This window comes from Chlorocebus sabaeus, chromosome 23 (assembly GCF_047675955.1).
Source record: "Chlorocebus sabaeus isolate Y175 chromosome 23, mChlSab1.0.hap1, whole genome shotgun sequence".
Taxonomy (NCBI): Eukaryota; Metazoa; Chordata; class Mammalia; order Primates; family Cercopithecidae; genus Chlorocebus; species Chlorocebus sabaeus.
Window position 1 is genome coordinate 56,658,131 of NC_132926.1, and position 25,437 is coordinate 56,683,567.

Below are 25,437 nucleotides of genomic sequence, written 5' to 3' on the forward strand. Positions count from 1 at the left end.
AAGAGTAAAAATAAATGAACAAAGCCTCCAAGAAACGTGGGACTATGTGAAAAGACCAAATCTACGTCTCATTGTTGTACCTGAAAGTGACGGGGAGAAGGGAACCAAGTTGTAAAATGCTCTGCAGGATATTATCCAGGAGAACTTCCCCAACCTTGCGAGGCAGGCCAACATTCAAATTCAGGAAACACAGAGAACATCACAAAGATACTCCTCGAGAGGAGCAACTCCAAGACACATAATTGTCAGATTCAACAAAGTTGAAATGAAGGAAAAAATGTTAAGGGCAGCCAGAGAGAAAAGTCGGGTTACCCACAAAGAGAAGCCCATCAGACTAATATCGGATCTCTTAGCAGAAACTCTACAAGCCAGAAGAGAGTGGGGGCCAATATTCAACATTCTTAAAGAATTTTAAACCCAGAATTTCATATCCAGCCAAACTAAGTTTCATAAGTGAAGGAGAAATAAAATCCTTTACAGACAAGCAAATGCTGAGAGATCTTGTCACCACCAGGCCTGCCCTACAAGAGCCCCTGAAGGAAGCACTAAACATGGAAAGGAAGAACCAGTACCAGCCACTGCAAAAACATACCAAAATGTAAAGACCGTCAATGCTAGGAAGAAACTGCATCAACTAATGAGTAAAATAACCAGCTAACAACATAATGACAGGATCAAGTTCACACGTAACAATATTAACCTTCAATGTAAATGGGCTAAATGCTCCAATTAAAAGACACAGACTGTCAAATTGGATAAAGAGTCAAGAGTCATCAGTGTGCTGTATTCAGGAGACTCATCTCACATGCAGAGACACACACAGGCTCAAAATAAAGGGATGGAGGAAGATCTACCAAGCAAATGGAAAGCAAAAAAAAAGCAGGGGTTGCAATCCTAGTCTCTGATAAAACAGACTTTACACCAACAAAGATCAAAAGAGGCAAAGAAGGCCATTACATAATGACAATGGGATCAATTCAACAAGAAGAGCTAACTATCCTAAATACATATGCACCCAATACAGGAGCACCCAGATTCATAAAGCAAGTCCTTAGAGACTTACAAAGAGACTTACACTCCCACACAATAATAATGGGAGACTTTAATGCCCCACTGTCAACATTAGACAGATCAACGAGACAGAAAGTTAACAAAGATACACAGGAATTGAACTCAGCTCTGCACCAAGCAGACCTAATAGAACTCTCCACCCCAAATCAACAGAATATATACTCTTCTCAGCACCACATCACACTTATTCCAAAATTGACCACATAGTTGGAAGTAAAGCACTCCTCAGCAAATGTAAAAGAACAGAAATTATAACAAACTGTCTCTCAGACCACAGGGCAATCAAACTAGAAATCAGGATTAAGAAACTCACTCAAAACCACTCAACTACATGGAATGTGAACAACCTGCTCCTAAATGACTACTGGGTACATAACGAAAAGAAGGCAGAAATAAAGATGTTCTTTGTAACCAAGGAGAACAAAGACACAACATACCAGAATCTCTGGGGCACATTTAAAGCAGTGTGTAGAGGGAAATTTATAGCCCTAAATACCCACAAAAGAAAGAAGGAAAGATCTAAAATTGACACCGTAACATCACAATTAAAAGAACTAGAGAAGCAAGAACAAACACATTCAAAAGCTAGCAGAAGGCAAGAAATAATTAAGAATCAGAGCAGAACTGAAGGAGATAGAGACACCCCCAAAAAAAACTTCAAAAAATCAATGAATCCAGGAGCTGGTTTTTGAAAAAGATCAAAAAAATTGATAGACCGCTAGCAAGGCTAATAAAGAAGAAAGGAGAGAAGAATCAAATAGACACAATAAAAAATGATAAAAGGGATATCACCACCAATCCCACAGAAATACAAACTACAATCAGAGAACACTATAAACACCTCTATGCAAATAAACCAGAAAATCTAGAAGAAATGGATAAATTCCTGGACACATACATTCTCCCAAGACAAAACCAGGAAGAAGTTGAATCCCTGAATAGACCAATAACAGGCTCTGAAACTGAGGCAATAATTAATCACCTACCAACCAAAAAAAAAGTCCAGGACCAGATGGATTCACAGCCGAATTCTACCAGAGGTACAAAGAGGAGCTGGTACCATTCCTTCTGAAACTATTCCAATCAATAGAAAAAGAGGGAGTCCTCCCTAACTAATTTTATGAGGCCAGCATCATCCTGATACCAAAGCCTGGCAGAGACACAACTAAAAAAGAGAATTTTAGACCAATATCCCTGATGAACATCAATGCAAAAATCCTCAATAAAATACTGGCAAACCGAATTCAGCAGCACATCAAAAAGCTTATCCACCATGATCAAGTGGGCTTCATCCCTGGGATGCAAGGCTGGTTCAACATAAGCAAATCAATAAATGTAATCCATCATATAAACAAACCAAAGACAAAAACCACATGATTATCTCAATAGATGCAGAAAACGCATTTGACAAAATTCAACAGCTCTTCATGCTAAAAACTCTCAATCAATTCAGTATTGATGGGACATATCTCAAAATAATAAGAACTATTTATGATAAATCCACAGCCAATATTATACTGAATGGGCAAAAACTGGAAGCATTCCCTTTGAAAAGTGGCACAAGACAGGGATGCCCTCTCTCACCACTCCTATTCAACATAGTGTTGCAAGTTCTGGCCAGGGCAATCAGGCAGGAGAAATAAATAAAGAGTATTCGATTAGGAAAAGACGAAGTCAAATTGTCCCTGTTTGCACATGACATGATTGTATATTTAGAAAACCCCATCGTCTCAACCCCAAATCTCCTTAAGTTGATAAGCAACTTCAGCAAAGTCTCAGGATACAAAATCAATATGCAAAAATCACAAGCCTTCTTACACACCAATAACAGACAAACAGAAAGCCAAATCATGAGTGAACTCCCATTCATAACTGCTTCAAAGAGAATAACATACCTAGGAATCCAACTTACAAGGGATGTGAAGGACCTCTTCAGGGAGAATGACAAACCACTGCTCAACGAAATAAAAGAGGACACAAACAAATGGGAGAACATTCCATGTTCATGGATAGGAAGAACCAATATCGTGAAAATGGCCATACTGCCCAAGGTAATTTATAGATTCAATGCCATCCCCATCAAACTACCAATGACTTTCTTCACAAAATTGGAAAAAACTATTTTAAAGTTCATATGGAACCAAAAGAGAGCCCACATTGCCAGGTCAATCCAAAGTCAAAAGAACAAAGCTGGAGGTATCACGCTACCTGACTTCAAGCTATACTACAAGGCTACAGAAACCAAAACAGCATGGTACTGGTACCAAAACAGAGATATAGACCAATGGACAGAACAGGGCCCTCAGAAATAATACCACACATCTACAACCATCTGATCTTTGACAAACCTCACAAAAACAAGAAATGGGGAAAGGATTCCCTATTTAATAAATGGTGCTGGGAAAACTGGCTAGCCATAAGTAGAAAGCTGAAACTGGAGCCCTTCCTTACACCTTATACAAAAATCAATTAGAGATGGATTAAAGACTTAAATGTTAGACCTAAAACCTTAAAAAGCACAGAAGCAAACGTAGGTAATACCATTCAGGACATAGGCATGGTCAAGGACTTCGTGACTAAAACGCCAAAAACAATGGCAACAAAAGCCAAAATCGACAAATGGGTTCTAATTAAACTAAAGAGCTTCTGCACAGTAAAAGAAACTATCATCAGAGTGAACAGGCAACCTACAGAATGGGAGAAAATTTTTGCAATCTACTCATCTGACAAAGGGCTACTATCCAGAATCTACAAAGAACTTAAACAAATTTACAAGAAAAATCAAACAAACCCATTAAAAAGTGGGCAAAGGATACGAACAGACGCTTCTCAAAAGAAGACATATATACAACCAACAGACACATGAAAAAATGTGTATCATCACTGGCCATCAGAGAAATGCAAATCAAAACCACAATGAGATACCATCTCACACCAGTTAGAATGGCGATCATTAAAAAGTCAGGAAACAGCAGGTGCTTGAGAGGATGTGGAGAAATAGGAAAGCTTTTACACTGTTGGTGGGACTATAAACTAGTTCAACCATTGTGGAAGACTGTGTGGCAATTCCTCAAGGATCTAGAACTAGAAATACCATTTGACCCAGCCATCCCATTACTGTGCATATACCCAAAGGATTATAAATCATGCTGCTATAAAGGCACGTGCACACATGTGTTTACTGAGGCACTATTCACAATAGCAAAGACTTGCAACCAACCCAAATGTCCATCAATGATAGACTGGATTAAGAAAACGTGGCACATATACACCATGGAATACTATGAAGTCATAAAAAAGGATGAGTTCATGTCCTCTTAGGTACGTGGATGAAGCCAGAAACCATCATTCTGAGCAAACTATTCCAAGTACAGAAAACCAAACACCGCATGTTCTCACTCATAGGTGGGAATTGAACAATGAGAACACATGGACACAGGGTGGGGAACATCACACACCAGGACATACCAAGGGGTGGGGGAAGGGGGGAGGGATAGCATTAGGAGATATACCTAATGTAAATGACAAGTTAATGAGTGCAGCACATAAACATGGCACATGTATACATATGTAACAAACCTGCACATTGTGCACATGTACCCTAGAACTAGAAGTCTAATAAAAATAAATAAATAAACAATAATGCTGGCAAGGATGCAGATGCAGAGAAAGGAGAACTGTTACACATTTTTGTTGGGAGCGTAAATTAGTATAGCTATTATGGAAAATAGTATAGGGCTTCCTGAAAACATTAAAAATAGAACTACCATATGATGCAGCAATCCCATTTCTGGGCATATATGCAAAGGAAGTAAAGTCAGCATGTCAAAGAGAGATCTGTTTATTGCAGCACTAGTCACAATAGCCAAGAGATGGAATCGACCTAAATATTCTTCAACAGAAGAAAGAGTAAAGCAAATATGGTCTATATACACAATGGGATACGTTTAACCATAAAAAAGAATGAAAGCCTTCCATCTGTGGCAACATGGATGAACCTGGAGGACATTATGTTAAGTGAAATAAGCCAGGCACAGCAAAACAAATACCACATGATCTCACTAATAGACGGAATCTTTAAAAGTTGACCTCAGAAGTAGAGATTATAGAAGAGTGATTACCAGAGGCTTGGGAGGGGTGGAGGTAAGAGTAGACGAGTACAAAGTTACAGTTGGATAGGAAGAATATATTCCAGTGTTCCATTACATACTAGGGTGACTACAGTTAATAAAAATGTATTTTATTTTTCAAGATAGCCAAAAATGAGGATCTTGAATGTCATCACCACAAAGAAATTATAAATGTTTGAAGTGATAGATATGCTATCTACCCAAACTCAATCATTATACAATATACAGGGGTATTAAAACATCACATTGCCCATAAACATGTAAAATTATCCTGTGTCTGAACACAGGGAGGGGAACATCACACACCAGGGCCAGTCAGTGGGTGGGAGACAAGGGGAGGGAGAGCATGAGGACAAATAACTAATGCATGCGGGGCTTAAAACCTAGATGACAGGTTGATAGGTGCAGCAAACCACCATGGCACATATATACCTATGTAACATACCTGCACATTCTGCACATGTATCCCAGAGCTTAAAGTAAAATAAAAATAAAATAATAAAATAAAGTAAAACAAATTATCACATGTCAATTATAAACAACATTTAAAAAAAAAATTAGGAAAAAGCAAAGGAAGGCAACTCATATTAACTGATCTTTCTACACCTTCTTCATTTAATCTTTTTTCCCTCTTTGCTTGGCAACCACTAAACATGTTGTTATTGCCACAGCAGATACAGAGCCAGTGTCTCCTGTGCCAGAGACACATTCAAATGACAATGTGACACATTTTATTATGAAAGAAGAGCCCGGTGAGCTGGAGATGCCTTGCCTACAGCTGCTTTGCTATGTTTAAATTGTCCTTTGTGCATCATTTATTCTGAACACATTTGAGGACAACTGGAAACAAACTGATGAGTAAGTCTGAGTACTGAGAGAGGTGAAGGAATGACATTTTAAAGGCAAACATTAAGACTTTTCAGCCAGAAGAAGCAGCAGCTGCTACAGATGCTAATATAACAGATGACACTGGGAGCAGTGAGCAGAGTGGAATGTCAGTTCAAGACAAGAGGTTACCATCAGAGAAAACAATCCACTAGAAACAAAAGCTACAGTGCCCAGGCAGTGCTGAGGGTCTGGGCTCTTTTCTCAGCAAGTTGGCTAGCAGAACGATAAGTTGAGCACCAATGAAAATTACCATTGTAGGAGACAGAGAGAGACAGAGAGAGATTTGGAATGCATCTACTTCTGTGGCAGAAAAGACATTTTAAGTAGCATTCAAAGCCTGAAGAGTGTAGCCTCATATGCTTCTTTCTTCAGTGCAAGCTGTGCACACCTCCATTGGAAGCAAAAGCCTTTTGCTTTATGTTCATTGACCTTAAAGAAACTCTACTTTGATACCTTTAATTCAAGAATTATTTGCCAACACCTCTGATTTTAAATCATTACTAATAATAGTGACAAGTGCCAAAACATTTCACTAGCTGTCCAATGTATTTGCAAGTTTAAAAATATAGTCTTGTTGGTTGAAAATGCCAGTTAGTCATCGGTTAACCTTGAAATCTTCCTGACCCATGTCCTCTGGAAGAGTTCATGGAAATAAAAACACAGAGAATCAAAATGCACCTAACTCAGGATCTGCAAACCCCACGAAAGAGCAAATCAAAGGGTTGACTCCAAGTCAGTCTGACATTTGAAAAACAGCAGGGCTTACATCAGGTGAGACATCAAAAGCAACAAAAAGGAAGTTAGGCAATCACAGCCTTATCTGGCCTTTGCTAGGAGAGAAAGGCTGGAAAATCTGAGACATCCTTTTCTCAATATGTTCACCACAAGTCAGATACTTTCCATTACACAGAGAAGTTACAGAGGCCCAATTTCCATTTGGTCATTCAAAGACCATTTATTGAGGCACTATGTACCAAGCGTCATATTGGGGACTGAAAAGTAACTGCAAAAGACACAGTGCCTGATAATAGACATATATAACTACACGATTTCAAAGGAGTGCAATAAATATTCTAAAAAGGGATGCAGTGCTTTCAGAATAATAGAAAGTGATTTTAGAGAATCATCCAGAGGAATCTGGTAAATAATAATAGCAATTTAAAATATGAGAAGGTGCCAGGTTTTTGGTAAGAATAAAATGTAGATTGTGCCATTAATTGAGGGAGCATATATAAAGAGGAGTATATTTAAGAGGGAATATAGTGAATTCAGATTTGAATATGCCTTTCAGATATGCACAGTTGTTCCCAAATAACACAAGGGCCCAAGTTGCATTTATGTCCTTTTTTCTGCCACCATCATCAACTTCGACGTTATAACACATAAATAGCAAAATGAACAGAATAGAAACAGAAAGAAAAGAGTGATCTTACTATATTAAGAAAAAGCATTTAGGATGCCTGAGAGTTTGGGACAATTTTGCCAGACACTCAGACATTTTTTTTTCTTGTTTTCCCCTCCACATTCTCTATAATTTAATTGTTAGGAGTATGAATTCTGGAATCTACATGGGTTCCAGTTCTGAGTCTACTACTTTCTGCCTGAGTGACCCTGATGACTTACTGAGTCTTCTAAGGGTCTGCTTCCTCCTCTCTAAACAGGGATGCCAGTACCTATTTCATATAGTTGACAAGATCCATGGGATGCTGAACATAAAAAGCTTAAACCAGTGCCTGGGGCATAGCCAGTGCTCAATAAGTATAGTTACATTTGTCCCCTAGACTTGTTTTTCTACCATTTTTTGTGCTTTCATTTCCGACCCTCATAACCCTCTCACTTTCCTATGAGAAACTTCATATAATTTTTTTAAAAAAAAGGAAAAAAAAAAAGGTTTAGATTGAAAAGACCTAGATTTCAATATTGATGCTGTCACCTATTAACTGTGTGTTCTTGTAAAAAGTTCCTTGACCTTCTGGATCTAAGTTTTCCTAAGCATAAACTGCAGATATTAGTAATGTATTTCTTATTAGGCTATGGTAAAAGGTGAGTGAGATGTTATGCCCCTTGTGCAACATTTATTCTAGACTTTCTTCATTTCCTTCTCCAATTCTACTTGCCCATCTTCTACTCTTCTGTACTCTAGATAGCTGACATTTATCAACTAAATCAATGGGCAACCTTGCCCTCTGGCTTCTAGCTTGGAGTGGCAGATAGAAGAGACCAAAAGGATTTTGAAAAGACAGGAAAGTGTAGTCAGGATATTGATTTCCCCCGTTCTCTTGCTGAGTCTTCTGTGGGTAAACTGTGCCAACCTATTGAAGGTCATAGCTTTTGTTAAGAAGCCTCCTCTCTCTCTGGATTACTCCAGCTGCTCCATCTCCCGGTGCTTTGGTGCTCAAGGCTTCCCAACCTTTGCTAGTTCTGCACTGCAACATCCTTTGCCAGTTTCCCTAAAACAACCCTGCACACACCTTTGTAAAGCATCTCTTTATTAAATTCTCCTCAGTTACCCCTGTTTGAGTGTGCCATCTGTTTCTTTCTAGGATCCTACTGCCACAATATGTAAAGTCCCAGGCATGCCTGGCTCCTAAGAAATGACAGTTTCTCCCTACAAACAATGCCTGCCAATGTCTTCCTCAAACCTTTCTTGGCTGCAAAGTGGTGTTCACAGTCAAGGAGAAGAGTCCTGACCTTGATAACCTGAATCTGTACAACAATGAAGAACCTCGGAAAAAAGTGGGAAAATAACGGTCCCCAAAGTAGAGAATAATATCCACATCTTTCTTGGAAATTCAGCCCTGAAAGCGAACCTGTAATAAGTACAGTCTATATTCATTGCTCTTATATGCTGCCCCCTCTGTATGCCGCCATCTGCAACACTGCTTTGTTTCTCATTTGTGTTTTGGATAACTGCAGAGTCCTCTAACACATGTGTGATGGTTACATACTGTGTCAACCTGATTGGATTGAAGGATACAAATTATTGATCCTAGGTGTGTCTGTGAGGGTGTTGCCAAAGAAGATTAACATTTGAGTCAGTGAGCTGGGAAAGGCAGACCCACCCTTAATCTGGGTGGGCACCATCTAATCAGCTGCCAGCACTCCTAGAATGTAAAGCAGGCAGAAAAATGTGAAAAGAGAGACTGCCCTAGCCTCCCAACCTACGTCTTTCTCCTGTGCTGGATGCTTCCTACCCTTGAACATCGGACTACAAGTTCCTCAGTCTTGGAACTTGGACTAGCTCTCCTTGCTCCTCAGCCTGCAGACAGTCTGTTGTGGGACCTTGCGATCGTGTGACTTAATACTTAATATATATAGAGTCCATTAGTTCTATCCCTCTAGAGAACCCTGACTAATACAACATGAGGAAGAAGAGCAGACCACAAGAAAGAAAAGCAAAGTTTGTTTTCTGTCACTGATCTGCAAAATATACATCTCTAAAGGAGTTTCTCCCAAAGCCACTGGTTACATGATTGGGTAAAATTGGCACAAGAAGAATCTGAGGTTGACTGAGTCCTTTAAAAATGCTATTTAAAAGTTCAGTAAGGTTTTACATGGACTATAAAGTCTCTAAATGGTTTTCTTATTTATAACTGCTCTACCAGCATCTCCTTCAGTATAAAATCAAAGTATTCATATTTGGGCTTGCAAAAAATAAAATGAATGTGAATTACATAGCTGCCAAATAATACAGGAGCATTTTTTTTTTTACGTGACACACTTCTCCTATTTCGTTTTCTTTTTCCTGTGCCCTGGCTTTTTTCCACCTCCACTGGCTTCATTTCTACATTCATTTTTCATGTATTCAAACATACTTTTCCTAAGCTTCATGTTATATTAGCCTCATTCCAAATACCAAATATTTTTAATTTAATCCTTGAATATATGCAAGACATTAACTTTTATAGTGCTGTTTCCATAACCCTTGACACTGCATATTTTAAAGGGCTTTACAAATCTAACGATTGTTCTTAGTTTTGAGAAAATATGTGTTCAGTATTTTAAATCATTAGTGTTAACATGCATCAGTGGGATATTTCTTTTATATGTAAATATGAGCGATTTCTTTGGATGTTTTGTAGTCTATTTTATCTGCTTCACAAATGTTTAGTTTGCATATTTTAAGAAATGTGAATCTCACTGATGCACAGATAATAAATACTGATGTCCCTATTTTGTTTAAAGTTTGCAAACTCTGATTCTTCCTTCTCTTCTACTCAAGTCCCTTTTGACTGAGGGCCTTAATCTTCAAGTGCCTCATGAGAAGCTACATAGTTCATGTTCCTTCATAACAAACTTGACACACAGTAATAATTACAGGACAGAACTCTTTTTCCTTAAAGAGTTAAAGGTGCGCAATTTGCCCCGAGGAATCTGTAGCTTGTATCTACAAAGCTGTGCTAATGTTTTGGTTTACTAAGGCGAAATAAAAGAGATGCTGACAGATGAAGTAGTCCTATGAGGAAATGCTTTTTTTCTTTTTCTTTCTTTTTTTTTTTTTTTTTTTTTTCAATTTGAGGCTCAAGGTTTTCTTTTCCTCTTTTTAAAATTTTATTTAATGCTTATACGACCAAATAAAAGTGAAAGAGCAACAGGCAGTGTGAAGAGCCCTCAATCTCATTCTGCACCTTTTTCTGTCTTATACTTCCAGCATTGATCGGTGCCTCAAATATTTGGCTATGGAGCAGCCATAATAGGATTTCAACTACATGCTGTCAGAGAATTTCTCCAGGGGTTTGGACCAGTTCTTCACAGACAGCCTTAACCCATTAGCTTTGCAACCAGACTGATGCACTTGGAAGAATGATTAAAAAGACGTGGTATAGAACAATCTTATCATCAAAAGGTACAAATACTCTATCTTTCTTACACTTCACTACATGACTATAACAAAATTATTAATTCAGCAAGTTACTTTTCTGGATAAAGTTTTTATGGATACTTTTAAAATATGCATTCTGTCACTTGTAAGAAAAAATCTTCCTATTTATTGCTTTGGATGGTGGCCAATGTCTAAAGAAGGCAGAATCTGAGTGCCACATGTTTAGTGAGCTGATTAGTTGCCAGTTGCCATGCTCTACAGAGAGAAAAAGAGGAACTGCAATTTTAAGATAATCTTTTAAAATCTACTATCATTTCCCACTACAAAAACTGTGATACAGCCTGTTAAGTAGAAGATAATTAGTCTAGTGAAGGTCTGATAATTGTAAACTCATTCCCAATTAACAAAAAAAAAAAAAAAAAAAAAAAAAAAAAAAAAAAAACCTGTTATTTGCTGGGAAACCATCCTTATCACTTAGAAAATTCAGGGTTATAACAAAAGTGCATGGGCTAAGTAGCTAGAGACATAAGAAGGGGAAACTAGAGAATAGTTTTGGAGCACATCCTCTGCTCAATATATTTCATATAAATAAGGATGGAGTGAATCAAATTAACTCAATGAAAATAGTACAGATTTTGTAGCAATAAACAGTTGCAAATTCTGGCTCAGCTCCTTATTAGCTATGGTCTTGAGCAAGTCATTTAAATTTAGTCTCATCTTCCTCCTCAGTAAAATGAATAATAATAACACATGAGGATTCACAGTATACCTGCAAAGCCAGTGCAGAGATTGGCCAATAAAGTTGCCCAATAAACAGTTTTTCTGAAAAACTATATTTTGTTTAATGTTTTTATATATATATATATATCTCCAACTACTGACGTGTAGTTAAGATGGCTGGTTTAGTCCAGGCAATGTAACCTAATCCCTCACCCTTCTCCAGGGCCTCACTGAGTGCCTGTGCTTGAAGAGAGGTGCTTTTTAAATGGTTTCTGTCTACATCAGGCCTTGGGGACTTTCCCCCAACTCCTTCTTCATCCAAAACCTCAAAAATTATGTCTTTGCAATTAGATTCAATCCCTGTCTCTAAAACAACATCCTGAAGGTGACAGGTAGACTTTCCGTATCCCAGAAAGGGACCAAACCCCAGCATACCCTTCTCCCACTTTACATCCAGGAAGAAGCAAAAAGCTATCCAGGGTTGTAGTGCTGGCGGGCAGAGATTTAGAAGGGATTAGAGAACTAATCAAGAATGCTTGATTTTCACCTCTCTTTGGATTGTATTTCTTGGTATCATTTCCGATCTCCTTTCCAAAAAGTTGCTGTATCTCCTGCTTGACAGGGATTTCCCTGTTCTTGGAAGGCTTGGGTGTCATTGGCTTGCCAACCTGTATGGTTCTCCAGGTCTTGGGGCTGAGCTGGCGAACTGATTGTAGGTGAGCCAGACACCTCCTAAAGTTTACACAGAACTTTTAGCATCTTAATTAGTTACCAGTATTTAAAACTAGTAGTATTTCACCTAACGATTTTATTTTAGCTTCTCTTGAACATTTGAAAGATTTAGCAAAATTGGGCCCAGCATCTTTCACAGTAATAACTGTTTGTGAAATAAGCCAGAATTCCTACCACTCCTTATTATCTCAGCCCATCTGCTGCACACTCATTGGTGCAGCCTGCAGAGGCCCCTAGAGGTTCTCAAATGTTTGACCTTCGTCTTAGGAAGAACCACTTTTTTTCCCCCTTGGTATATCCTTCTTTATCTGTTCTTCCTCCTTCTTTTAATTTTTTTCCCTTCTTCTTCCTTCTTCTTTCTTTTCCTCCTTCTTCATTTATTCTGACGACTGGATAGCCTCAAGCATCATGGTCAAGAATTGGACCTGAGGAAAATGTGCACATGAGACTGACTTGAATTCAAAGATTTTAGGTCCACTTGCTCAAACCAAAAGAATCCTCAGCCATAATAGCTATCCAAGATGAGGTAGGACACAAGGACCATCTCTTGTGTCCCTTTATTGTCAAGTGTGTCATCCCTGTCTAATTTCATATCTCCCACTGGGAGAAAAGAGGGAGCAACAACATTACCAATAATGCCATGCTCTTCAGAAACTGTTTGTATTGAAACAATATAGACCTTATTGCCTCTGTAATTATCTAATATCATTCACTTACTGCTGGTTTCATCATTAGTCATACCATTGCATTATCCATCCTGCTGTCTGTGGATAATGGCTTCCAATGACCCTTTCAACAATTATTACTGAGCTTTGTTGATGATGACCAAAACAAAAGAATATCCAGGGTATGCAGAAAAAAATGTGAACCACATTTTGGTTTCTGGGCATGTTAAATTTACCATACAAAAATTTACATTGTAAAAACATAGAACTACACATCTCCCAACTGAGTAGGCCATAATCATAGCATTCCTATAATTTGATTGGTTTCAATGTTGACTGCTCCCTCGACTTCCTTATGCCACAACCAGCAGGGACAATAGGCAAAAAGCCCTTAGGTAGGGCAGACAGAACAGTCTCATTCTCACCAGAAATGTCTGTTCCTCATGTGGTACACCTAAGACAGACCAGGGTGAGTAAAACATCACCGCATCAATAAGAAGCAAAAGAGATTATCAGTTGAAGGGCCCATTGGCTTTGCATATCACTTGCCTGTCCTCTGCAGAGATAAGTGTGCTTCCCCAAGACTGCCTGGTGAGGGGGTAGACTGACAATCCTATGTACCACTGGTGGGGGTGCACACAGAGTAAATAACACCATGGCAGCCCTTCACCACCTTTGTGTGCTGTGGACTTGAGGTAATGCTGTGGTGAAAACTCAAAGAGCCAACACATGGCCTTCACATGGACTTTAAATTTAAAAGTCAACGGTAGATGGTAGGCAAGATAGAATGCTGAAATCGTTCTGTGCCTCATGTGAATGAGGATGTATCAGCTTGTCAGCACCATTCTCTAGGCCCAACTCTGCATGATCCTGCAATGGAAAAAGCAGGCTGGCCAGTAAACAAAGCACTCTGTATAGCTCCACCATCCAGAAACTGGGTCCTGGACACAGGCCCCTGGGATGTCCCATAGATGAGGGTCATGATGCTCCTTAGAAGCATCTGATCAACCCTTGTTAAAGGTGGGGTGGGGTATAATGGTGGGAGAATACTCTGAAAGAAAAAAACATGGACCAGAGCTCATGCGTCCCTGGTGCAGATTTAGGTCACCTTGTCCCAAAGGAATGGTTGGCCTAACCAGTCCCAGGCATTAAAGAGACCTTACTTGCTTGAATCTGAGGGCAGTAGTAGCCATTTTGGCACTCCTTAGCAGCACTTCTGAGACTCTTTTGAGGACGGTTAATATGGGCCATAATTTTATTCTGTGGTTGTTGGTCACTAGCAACAAGCTGGTGTCTTGCCCCATTCTTTCTGGCCGTCTATTGCTATCACATAAAATGATTCTCTTTTTTCTCTTAATATTGGCAATTTTATATGGTCATGTCACTTTGCTTTTAAGCTGAAAAACATTCCTCTCTTAAATTCTTAACCACAATCTACAACAAGGCTGTGGGGTTTAATAAAACTTTAATAACAGCTTAAGAGTACAGAAGGGACATGAAAAAAAGAAAAGGAAAAGAAACAAACAGAAATAAATTAGGTAAGCATTCCTGCTCTTACAGTCTCAGGGCCATACCCAATCCCAAGGATTCTTTATGACCATTGCCCAATTAGACAATGTCAGCATAAGGTAGGTGCCCAATGAATGAATATTAGTCAAATGACTGAATGAAAAGTTGAAAATTCCCTTGCAGTGGGAGAGTCTTCGACTATATTCTTCTTAGCCTGGAGTTACTGCCCCCACCCTGAGTCTCAAGTCTCACAGAGGTGTTGATAGGCCATTCTCAGATCTGCCACACAGGTATAGAATTAGCCTCCTGGCTCAATTCTATTCACCGTGAAGTTTACCTCTTTCATTATTACTCACAGACATTTAACCCTCAGTTTCCATTCCAGGATTAGATCTTGGGTTTACTTTTATAAAAACAAAATCCCATTGGAAGTTTTTGCCACCTCCTCCACCCCACCCCCAAATAAGCATCTTTCTAGGCAGAATTCAATAACCAGCAACACGAATTTTGAACCTGCATTTTCTTCCCTTCCTTTTCTCCATAGCCTTCCAGTGTTTCAACTGCCAGACGGGATTCAAGGTTCAAGTTTCTGGACTTTTCTAACCACCCAGCAGCCCCTGCAAGTGGTTGCATTTCCTAAACAAATGTCCAGTTTGGGGTGGAAGGCAGAGAGATAATTTGATTCTATGTTTCTCCTTTATTAAAGAGTGGGCATTTTGCTTGCCTTTGCCCTCTGTGTTTAGATCTTCCTCATTACCCTAGCAATGATGGCTGGTCAGAGATCCTGGCCATCTCTACATCTTTTTCCACTTTAGAGACAAGACTAACAAATTACCAATGTGCATTGTAAGTTCACTGCTGAAAGCCTTAAATTATTAGTTTAAATATCCAGTAACAAGGGCGCTTTCATTTCCTAAAAGTTATAATTGTTTAGAATTCACAGCCTTATATTTATGCTTCGACAATTTCTTGGGTGATAAGTGCTCAGTTAGTATCAGATTTTAAACTTAATTTACTTATAATCTACAAATAGTGTTAGTTAAGAAAGCCTACTTATAAATAATAAAACCTTGCCATAATTAGCAAGAGTGTGGAAGGAAGAAGAATTGCCTTGGGCCACACATACAATATACTAACACTAATGATAGCTGATGAGCAAAAAAAAAAAAAAAAAAAAAAGCCACAAATAAAATATCACATAATGTTTTAAGAAAGTTTACGAATTTGTGTTGGGCTGCATTTGAAGCCATTCTGGGCTGCATGCAGTCTGTGGGTCATGGCTTGGACAAGCTTGTAACTAGAGTTTATAATGATTCTTCCATCATTTAGCCTTTCTTTTCAAAAATAAGGTATTTTTCCCTAATAACATTTGCAACGTGATAGTTAATTGTGAAAATAATCACTAAAATAGCCATCCTACCTATGACTCCTTCAAGAAAATCCATTTGTATAAAGGAAGATTGAATGAATAAATAATTTTGTTTAATAGTAAATTCACAGCTCATTATCAGAAGTTACATAATTTAGGATGGGCTCCTCTAAATGACCTTTGTTTAATTATAAGACTGATCAAAATGTTTAAAAATATAATGGATCGAGTTAGCATGCAGTCCTAGGTAATTAAAGAAATTGTGCCCTTTTTTGTATTTATTTAAAGAAAAGTAAAATAGTGACCTTCCTAAGTATCCTATAGACTACTCTTAACCTTGCCTGGAAGAGGGTGATGATTTTTAGAGTTATGATTGTTAATGGCCTTCAAATGCAGCCTGCACAGGCCCTTAACTCCCCAGTGTACAGTAAGGTTTAGCCCTTTCCAGATGGGAAAATGATAAGGACACTAGAAAGATAGTAGGTCATTCTTGGGCAGCTGCCAGAAACTTGCAGCAAAATGAATCATGTAGGGCTGTGGTGCTTTAGCCAGCATTTTTCCATTTTAATTTATCAAGCCAAAGCTTGTTGACATGAAAGTGAATGAAATTGTTATACAGTGGGCTCTAAAAAGCCAGCTCAAGGGTTTAGTGGTGAAGAGCTCTGACTATAAATAACAAAGAAAACACAAGGAATGTTCTTTCTACTAGCACCTGCTCTGTTGTTTGAGATGCATCGGCAATTAACTCAAATCCCAATATCAGCAGCAACTGGAAAAAGGCCAATTCTATGAAATATTACAGAGGCTCCAAAATCTGTTGTAGATGATTATCAAAGGACTGATTCTCAAACTGGTCATTTTAGTTTTTTGATAGGTAGGGCTGTATTTATTTGTTTATCAAATGTGGTGAAGTAACTGACAGAAATGACAAAGTATTATTGATATTGCCAGGAGAGTGGCTTTGCAATCAGAAAAGGTTAATGCCATCCTGCTTGGAAAAAAAATATTTTGTAGTGACTTGTCCAAAAAAGAAAACAATGAAATAAATCACTGACTAGCATTCATAAATGAAATCTCTGCATTTAGCTGAAGCATATAAATCAGGTTTTACAGTAAAAACAAGTTATCTTCAATTTCCACCATGAGTGAAAGATAAAAACTAGCTGATTAGAGTAAGATTTAGCACATGTGCAATAAGGAGAAAAAAAAAATAAAACCTTCCGTGATGAAAGAGTATTTAACATTTTAAGCCTCTACCTTAATGTTTTTGCACACAGTGACTCCTGATTAAATATATTTTTCTTAATAAAGAATGTTACATGTACTAGTAAGAGATGAAGTATAATACTGTCTCTTTTCTTCTGAGGATGGAATAACACAATGTTTCCACTGCATATGCTCACATCCTGTGGAATCTGGAAAAAATATATACTCTCTGAGTCCATTTATTTCTTAATCGTTGGGTTTATTTATTTGTACCTTTACCCAAAGGATATTTATTGAATGTCTATTTCGGGCAACACACCATATAAGGTTCTGTCAATTTTCCCAACTGACGTTGCAGATCAGTCAACTGAATATGATACCTACTTTTTTTAAAATCAGGAAAGATAAAGCGTAAATACTTATGATATAAATAAAAAGTAATAAATATTTCCATAAAAGGATGAAATATTAATCAAAGCTTCCTACTATCACCATTCTTTTTCCAATTTGTGAATTCACTTATATTTATATCTCACAGAAACATAAAATTAAGTGTCATTTAGATTCATAATAATTTATTGTTTTTATTTAAAATAATAGAATTGCATGCTATGGTAGCTCTGGAAAATCTAGACTATATGTTCAATATACTATAATCAGTACTCTGCACAGAGACCATTAGGCCATTCCACATATCAACACTGAAAGTCATTTAAAATTGCTATTAATATTATTTAACGATGATAATAAAAGACTAGACTCTGCAATTAACTTTGAGAAAAAATAAAACAATGATTAACATTTGTAAATGCTTATTATGTTCTAGGCATTTTGCTAATTGCTTTATACACATTACTAACTGGATCATTATATTGTCCCTTTTAGGTAAGCACTGCCCTTCTCAGCATTTTACAGATGAGGAAACTGAGGGTCACAACATTTCACTAACTTGGCAATGTCTGATTTGGACCCAGATAAGCAGTACTACCAACAATTATACTAATCTGAAACAGATGATACATATTTAAAAATAAAAGGCAAAGTGGCCAAGACGGGCAGATCACAAGGTCAGGAGATCAAGACCATCCTGGCTAACATGGTGAAACCCCGTCTCTACTAAAAATATCAAAAAAATTAGCCAGTCTGGTGGTGTGCATCTGTAGTCCCAGCTACTTGGGAGGCTGAGGCAGGAGAATGGCATGAACCCGGGAGGTGGAGATTGTGGTGAGTCCAGATCATGCCACTGCACTCCAGCCTGGGCGACAGAGCGAGACTCCATCTCAAAAAAAATAAAATAAAATAAAATAAAAAAGGCAAAGTGTTGTTCACAGATAGTATAATTGCATGTGTTAAAAAAGAGAATGAACTAGAAATTTGTTACAAATGAAGACATTATGATATTTATATTGTTAATAAATGTAAACTCTCATATATAAATAATAACCAATTTAAAAATATAACAGAAGAAAAGATCTCAATCACAGTCCCAAACAGAAAGATCTTTGCAAAAACAAACTTTATACAGAATGTGTAGGACATTACAAGGTGAAAATTTTTCAGAATCTATGGAAAGACATATTATATGCTTTCAATAAATTGCAATTTATCTTGTTCTTAGAAATAAGAGCTCAATGTTAAATCATCATTTCTTTTGGGAAAAAAAAAAGAACACTCTAAAATCTATAAAATAAAACTGTTACTACAGTAGCCTGAAAAGTAAACATATAAAACTAGCTGGATTATAAAGAGGAAGAATAAGGAGTTGTACCAGATAATAAAACATATGCTAAAGCTGCAGTTTATATCACTTCAATAATAGGCCAGGAATACACAAAAGCATCAATGGAAAAGAAAGTCCAAAAACACACCCAACTACATATGGAAATTTCCATAAAGAGAGCATCTCAAACCAGTGTGGTTAAAGATAAAATTTTCAATAAATCTGTGATAACTGTATAGTCATTTGGAAAAAGTAAAGCCACATCTCCAAATCACTACTTAGATAAAAATAAACTCCAGATGGATCAAAGATTTAAAGTAAACAATGAAGCCATTAAAGAACTGGATGAAAACGTGACTGAATTTATTTATAACTTAGGGCGGAGATGGTCTTTCTAAGCAGACACCAAATTCAGAAACCATAAATTTGATAATTTAGACAACACTTAAAAAATAAAAAAACACTCTTTGAGCAAAGCTTAAAACATTACAAAAGGAAAAAGCATTTAACAAACAAGAAAGACAGGACCCACAGCTAATTACCTAAATGTAGGGAAAAAGCTTTACAAATTAATTTTTAAAACAGAGAACAAACTCACAAAAAACAAACAAGAAACATCGATGAACAAAAGAGGGCACTTTATAAGAAAAGAAACAAATAACTAGTCAGCATATGAAAAAGTCTTAACTTTCCTGACCCTGAAACAAATACAAATTAAAAACAAATACAAATTATGTAAAAATATAATGATATATAATTATATTAAAACATGATCATTTTAAAACGGGGACTAGCTTAGGTATCACTCAGATTTGTTAAGTCACGGTTTATCTAAATACTGTAATAATGTACAGCCCAACCAATTACAAAATTAGAGTAGATCCGAGTAATAGGAAACATTTTATCACTTAATCAAATATTTATATCATTTTAAAGAGTGATAGGAACCATAAAGTAAAGCGAAAAGGTGCTACTGGTAGATTATTTCTAGCTATAAACCTTCAAAAATGGTGACTCTTAGAGAGTAAAGAGATTTTAAAGAAAATTGGAGAGAAAAGAAGGAAATTGTATTTCAAGCTTTTACAAAAGCCACAAAAGCCATTCTTACAGGTGTGAGCTAATATTTCATTGTGGTTTTAACTTGTGTTTCTCTTTTGATTAGTGATGTTAAGCATTTTTTTCATTACCTGCTAGCCATTTGTGTCTTCTTTTGAGAAATGTCTGAGAAGGTTCTTTGACCATTTCTTAATTTTTTTTAATCTTAAGTTCCATATATATTTTGGATCTTAACCCCAAATCAGATGTATGATTTGCAAATATCTTATCCCATTTTGTAGGTTGTCTCTTCACTGTTGATTGTTTCCATCAACCTTTTAAGTTTGATGTTATCTTACTTGCCTATTTTTGCTTTTGTTGTCTGCACTTTTCAGGTCATATTTTTAAAAATATTTTGCCAAGACCAATATCAAGAAGCATTTCCCCTGTGTTTTCTTCCAGTCATGTTTTATAGTTTACAGGTCTTGTGTTTAAGTCTTTAACCCATTTTTAAGCTGATTTTTGTATATGGGGTGAGATAAGGCCCAATTTCATTTTTCTGCACATGGATATTCCATTTTCCTGGCACCACTTAACTGAAATTGCTTTCTCCATCATGTGACCTTGGCACCTTTGTCACAGATCAGTTGACATAAATTGTCATTTTATAGTTTAAAATGTTTTATAAATTTTAAAGGCTTATATGTATTTGGCATTTTCCTTTACCTCCTTTTTTGCCATATATATATATATAAAAAATATATATTTTTTTAAGACAGGTCTTGCTCTGTACCCAAGCTGGAGTGTAGTGCACCATCTCAGCTCACTGCAACCTCCCTCTCCTGAGCTCAAGTGATTGTCCCACCTCAGCCTCCCTAGTAGCTGGAACTACAGGTATGCACCACCATGCCCAGCTAATTTTTGTATTTTTTGTAGAGATGGGGTTTTGCCATGTGGCCCATGCTAGTCTTGAGCTCCTGGGCTCAAGGGATCCTCCAGCCTCAGCCTCCCAATGTGATCACATAGACTTAAGCCACGGTGCCCAGCCATTGCCAGATATTTTTTATTGCTATTTTAAGCAAACTAATTTGTGGCACTCAAATACCAGATGAATACAACTGATGTTTCAAGAAACTGCCAAACACAAACATTTTCACAGAGGCCATAAATAGCAATGCCAATTAATTTTCTTGCTTTCTCTTTTCCTTTCTTTCTTCCTTCTTTCCTTCTTCTGTCCTTTCTTCCTTCTTTTCTTCCCTCCTCTCTCCATCTTTCATTTCTCCATTCTTTTTTTCTTTTTCTTCCTTCTTTCTTTTCTTCCAACAAATTGGCCAATACTGAATGGCAGTCACAATTCCGGGTAAAGTGAATAGAGAAGTAAACAAGATAAGGCTTCTAGCCTTCTACTGTTCACACTCTAACGTGAGAAAGTACAAATAAATAGTACAAAGTATTCCAAATAAAATGATTTTTGAAATGTAACATGTCAGATAAATGCAAATTAAACCTTCAATAAGACACCACTTCACACCCTCTAAAATAGCTACATTTAAAATACTGGCAATACCATGTTGTCAAGATAGTGGAGCAACCTGAATGCTCAAATATTGATGATGGTGAGAGTGTAAAAGGGTATAAGCATTTCAGAATACAGTTTAGCATTTTATTGTATGCTACATTTAACATACAATCAGTGAATTTCACTCTGAGGGATTTATCTAATGGCCCCAATTGCCCCACTTGTACTTGAAAGTTTGTAATAGCTTTACTCATAGTAAAAAGTAGGAAACAATCCAAATGTCTATCAACAGGAGAATGGATAAACATATTACAGTATATTCATAAAATAGAATTCTAATCAGAAATTGACAAAAACGTGACTAATAATGCATATAACAACTTGGATCTCAGAAACACTATAATGAATAAAAAAGTCAGATGTGCAAAGATACATACTGTATGATTCTATTTATGTGAAATTTAATAACAGACACAATAAATCTGTGGTGTTAGAAATTGGAATGGTTGCCCATGAGGGGTGGAATTTGACTGAATTGAATGGACATAAGGAGATCAAGGTGTTGGTTACATGGGCAGATAGGTTAGTCAAAACTCACTTAAAATCTGTGCGTATCACTGTACGTAAATTTTACTTCAATTTTAAAAAGAGAAAAATAGCAATATAAACATTTAGGAGATGACTGCAGAAATCCAAGTAAGAGACGATCGTGGTAGCAATGGAGGTGGTAAAGTAGTTGGCTGTGAGACATGTTTTGGAGTGTACAGATAAGAGCTGTCTACGGATTGGGTGTCAGGAATGAGGAAAAGAAAAGATTCACGGATAAGAAAGGTGACAGGTGTCATCTTCCCTGAGAAGTCTTCTCAAAGCACGGCTCATCATCTCCTGCACTAATCGTTCTGCATTTTCCTCTTTTCGCATTTGTTAAAGGAGGGTATTTCCTGACTTGGAAAGTTAGTGCTGGTCTTTGACCCAGTATCTCTTCTTTGCCCTTCCCCAGCTCTGCTCTTTGTGACACTGGGAAGGAAAGAGTTGCTCCTCCCTCTAGACTGTGTGTCCCAGGCTACCTCATCATGTGGCTTCTGGTTAGGTCTGGCCAATGGAAAAAATTATAGGAAGCTTAAAACATGTGAGGCAGAGAGAGAAGTCAAGACTATTTCTCTTCCTCTCTCTCTGTGTGTGGAAGCATTTCTTGTCATGGTTATGCCTCCTTCAGGACCTCAGTTTACATGAAGTGACTTCCACTCCTGGGCTCCCGGAACATGGCACCACCACTTTGGTCATTCAGCCTGGTAGGGGCTTCCTGTTCTTGCTAATACTTGGGTTGCCTCAGGGTCTCCTGGCAGCTTTTCAGGATTTCTATCACTTGTATGCCCAACTTCCTGCACTGGCTTCCCTCTATTTAAAAATCAGAGTACAATTTCAGTTTCCTGGGTTCAACCCTAATAGTCAGGGGGAAAAAACAGAGTAACACTAGGAATGGCAAACTCTTAAGACTAGGTCTGGTTATGATTTTATTATTGTGTTTGCACATTCACAATATATATTTGTAGGAAACATCAACTTAATAATAACAGCAACTTTGCCTTACAGAATGTTTTAAGAGACCTTTTATTATCCAATTTTTCCCCTTAACATGTGCAGTAATTAGCTTAGTGCTTCTCTCAGAACAAATAAATGTTAGATACTATTATCACTTATCAAGTTTCTTGTATTACTATTCCTCAATAAACTGTCCTCTGAAATCTTGAATCCTGAGGAAAATACATTCATAATGAACCTCAGGCTTAGGGATTCATACATAAACAATTATGTTAAGAATATGATTTAATGAGCCTCACATAAGAAAGACAGAAACGTTTCCTAATGGACTAAAAACGTGTGGTTGTTTAAAAATATGTCTAAAGGTTTGGAATGATGAAAGAGTTCTGGAAAAGGATAGTGGTGATGGCTGTATAATATTGTGAATGTATTTAATGCCACTGAATTGTGCATTTAAAAATGACTTAAATGATAAATAATAGTATGATATATTTTTACCACAATAAAAAAGCAAAAATAAAAAAGACTAAAGAAAGTAAATATGGGGTTAGAGGTATCTGATGAAGTGCATTTTTAAAAGTTATAATTTAAAAATATGTGTGTAAATGTGTGTTAGTCTAGTGTTCTTAATTTCGGAGCATAATAACAAAGAAAATGTAAAGGAAAATGAGGCATAGTTTATTTCTTTTCCACTTCTACCATCTGTTCACATTAGTCACAAAGAAACACCCTTATAAAATTCATTAAACTACCGAGTTATAATTCAATGTGGTAATAAGTCTTCAACACAATGTACACAATCACCAAATGACTATGGCAATGACATCATTGTAATGGTCATAATTACATGACAATTCAGATATTTGATCATGCAAAACATCAGTAAAATAACTATTCTTCTTTTTTGTCAGCCTCTAAATGCCTCTATTCATTTGTTATTCAAGAATCTGTGGCTTTCAGGGAGGAGAAAGAAACTCAAGCCAGCAATGGGAGAGACAAAGCTAGGGGGAGGGGAATAGGGTTTGGAGGGGCAGGCAGGAAAAACACCGCACTGTGCACTTGGAGAGTGGAGGGAGGGAGATGAATGTGCATGAAGCCAGCCTAATTATGGAAGAGTGAAAGGTCATCAAAATCAATTTGCAGCATGATGTACAAAGGTCATTATCAGACTCAGATTTTCTCTGCCCGTTTAAAACACAATAAAAATAAAGTGAGTGCTTTAATAACTATGATTAGTAAAGAAAAAAGCGTATCATTGAGCCATCTGTTTAAATATTTGTGCTACCTTAGTTTTACTCAAAACATCATGAAAGATGAGCACGAAGGCATTTTTTTTTCTATTTGTTTGCTTTTAAAATCCTGACATTTTCTCCACTGGTTGCCGAGATTTATAACACAGATGAAAGAGCTCCTCTAAAATTACTGCCCTTTGAAATCAATAGCACGGTATTTGTAACGACTTTCTTTTTATTATAGAGCACTTCATTATTATTTTTATTATAATTTTATGGGACAGTCTGGAACAGAATTCATCATTCACTTATTTGAAGTATCTCACTTACTCAATGGCACAGATGGCCTGATCTGAGGAGATTTAATCATCCCGTGTTAGGCCTGCCTTGACGCTAAATAAATGCAAACCCTGAGAGAGACAGGAAGCAACGTGCAACAATAACATTAGCTTAGTCACCATTAAAATCTCTGTGAAAACTAATTCATTTGGGAACTTTGGAAGTTAGAGTTATAAAGCTGGATTTTTTTATTTTGTTCTTATTTTTCCTCTAAAAATTAATATAATACTATGACATTATTGGGCAGGACTTTTGAAGTTTTTCAATTGTTTCTATCTGTAAAAAGAACCTTTTACATTAGGACTCAGTACATGTGCACACGTGCATACACATGTACATACATATATACGCACATACACTGAAACAAACATTTTAAGAAGCAGTATTTGCAATTATTATATATGATGCACAATGTTATTTTCCAATCTAATTTTTTTGTAATGTTAGTCATAATCCACTAAACTGTTTTAACAAATAGGTCTGTACTTCCCGTTTGAGAAACAGATTCAGGAGGTCCTTCTGTGTTTTAAATGAAATATGTGAGTGCTTAGTGTAATATCTGGCACATAGTAAACGTTCCACATTTACAGCAGTTTTTATGAGAAATGTCTTGAATAGATTTTGCAACTTACCACAGTTTAAAACAACTAGGAAATGCTCTGTCTATAAAGGTAACATCTCTAAATTTTTTTTTTTCTATTCATATTATTCTAGCCTTGATTCAACCACCCAGTTCTAAAAAACTGACCAATTTTTGATTTTACATTATGGACCTACATTGGTAGACAGGAAAAACACAAACATGAGGAAAAAATATCAGTGAAAGAATGAGGTTTCCTTTCTATCCTCAGCCTTTCGCTTCACTTACTAGTTAGCTTTTGTCTATATTATACAATGTAGGCAAAAAGGTGAAAGTATAAATTCTGTAAAATCCCATC

General features: G+C 36.9%; 1 long non-coding RNA gene across 1 annotated transcript in view; it reads right to left on the reverse strand.

Moving 5' to 3' along the window:
* Positions 1-25,437, reverse strand: part of LOC140709919 (uncharacterized) — a 335,514-nt gene that overhangs the window by 24,373 nt on the left and 285,704 nt on the right. The window contains exon 5 of the long non-coding RNA XR_012090699.1: positions 17,226-17,321. This is a non-coding gene — a long non-coding RNA (uncharacterized lncRNA). The remainder of the gene's footprint in view (positions 1-17,225; positions 17,322-25,437) is intronic.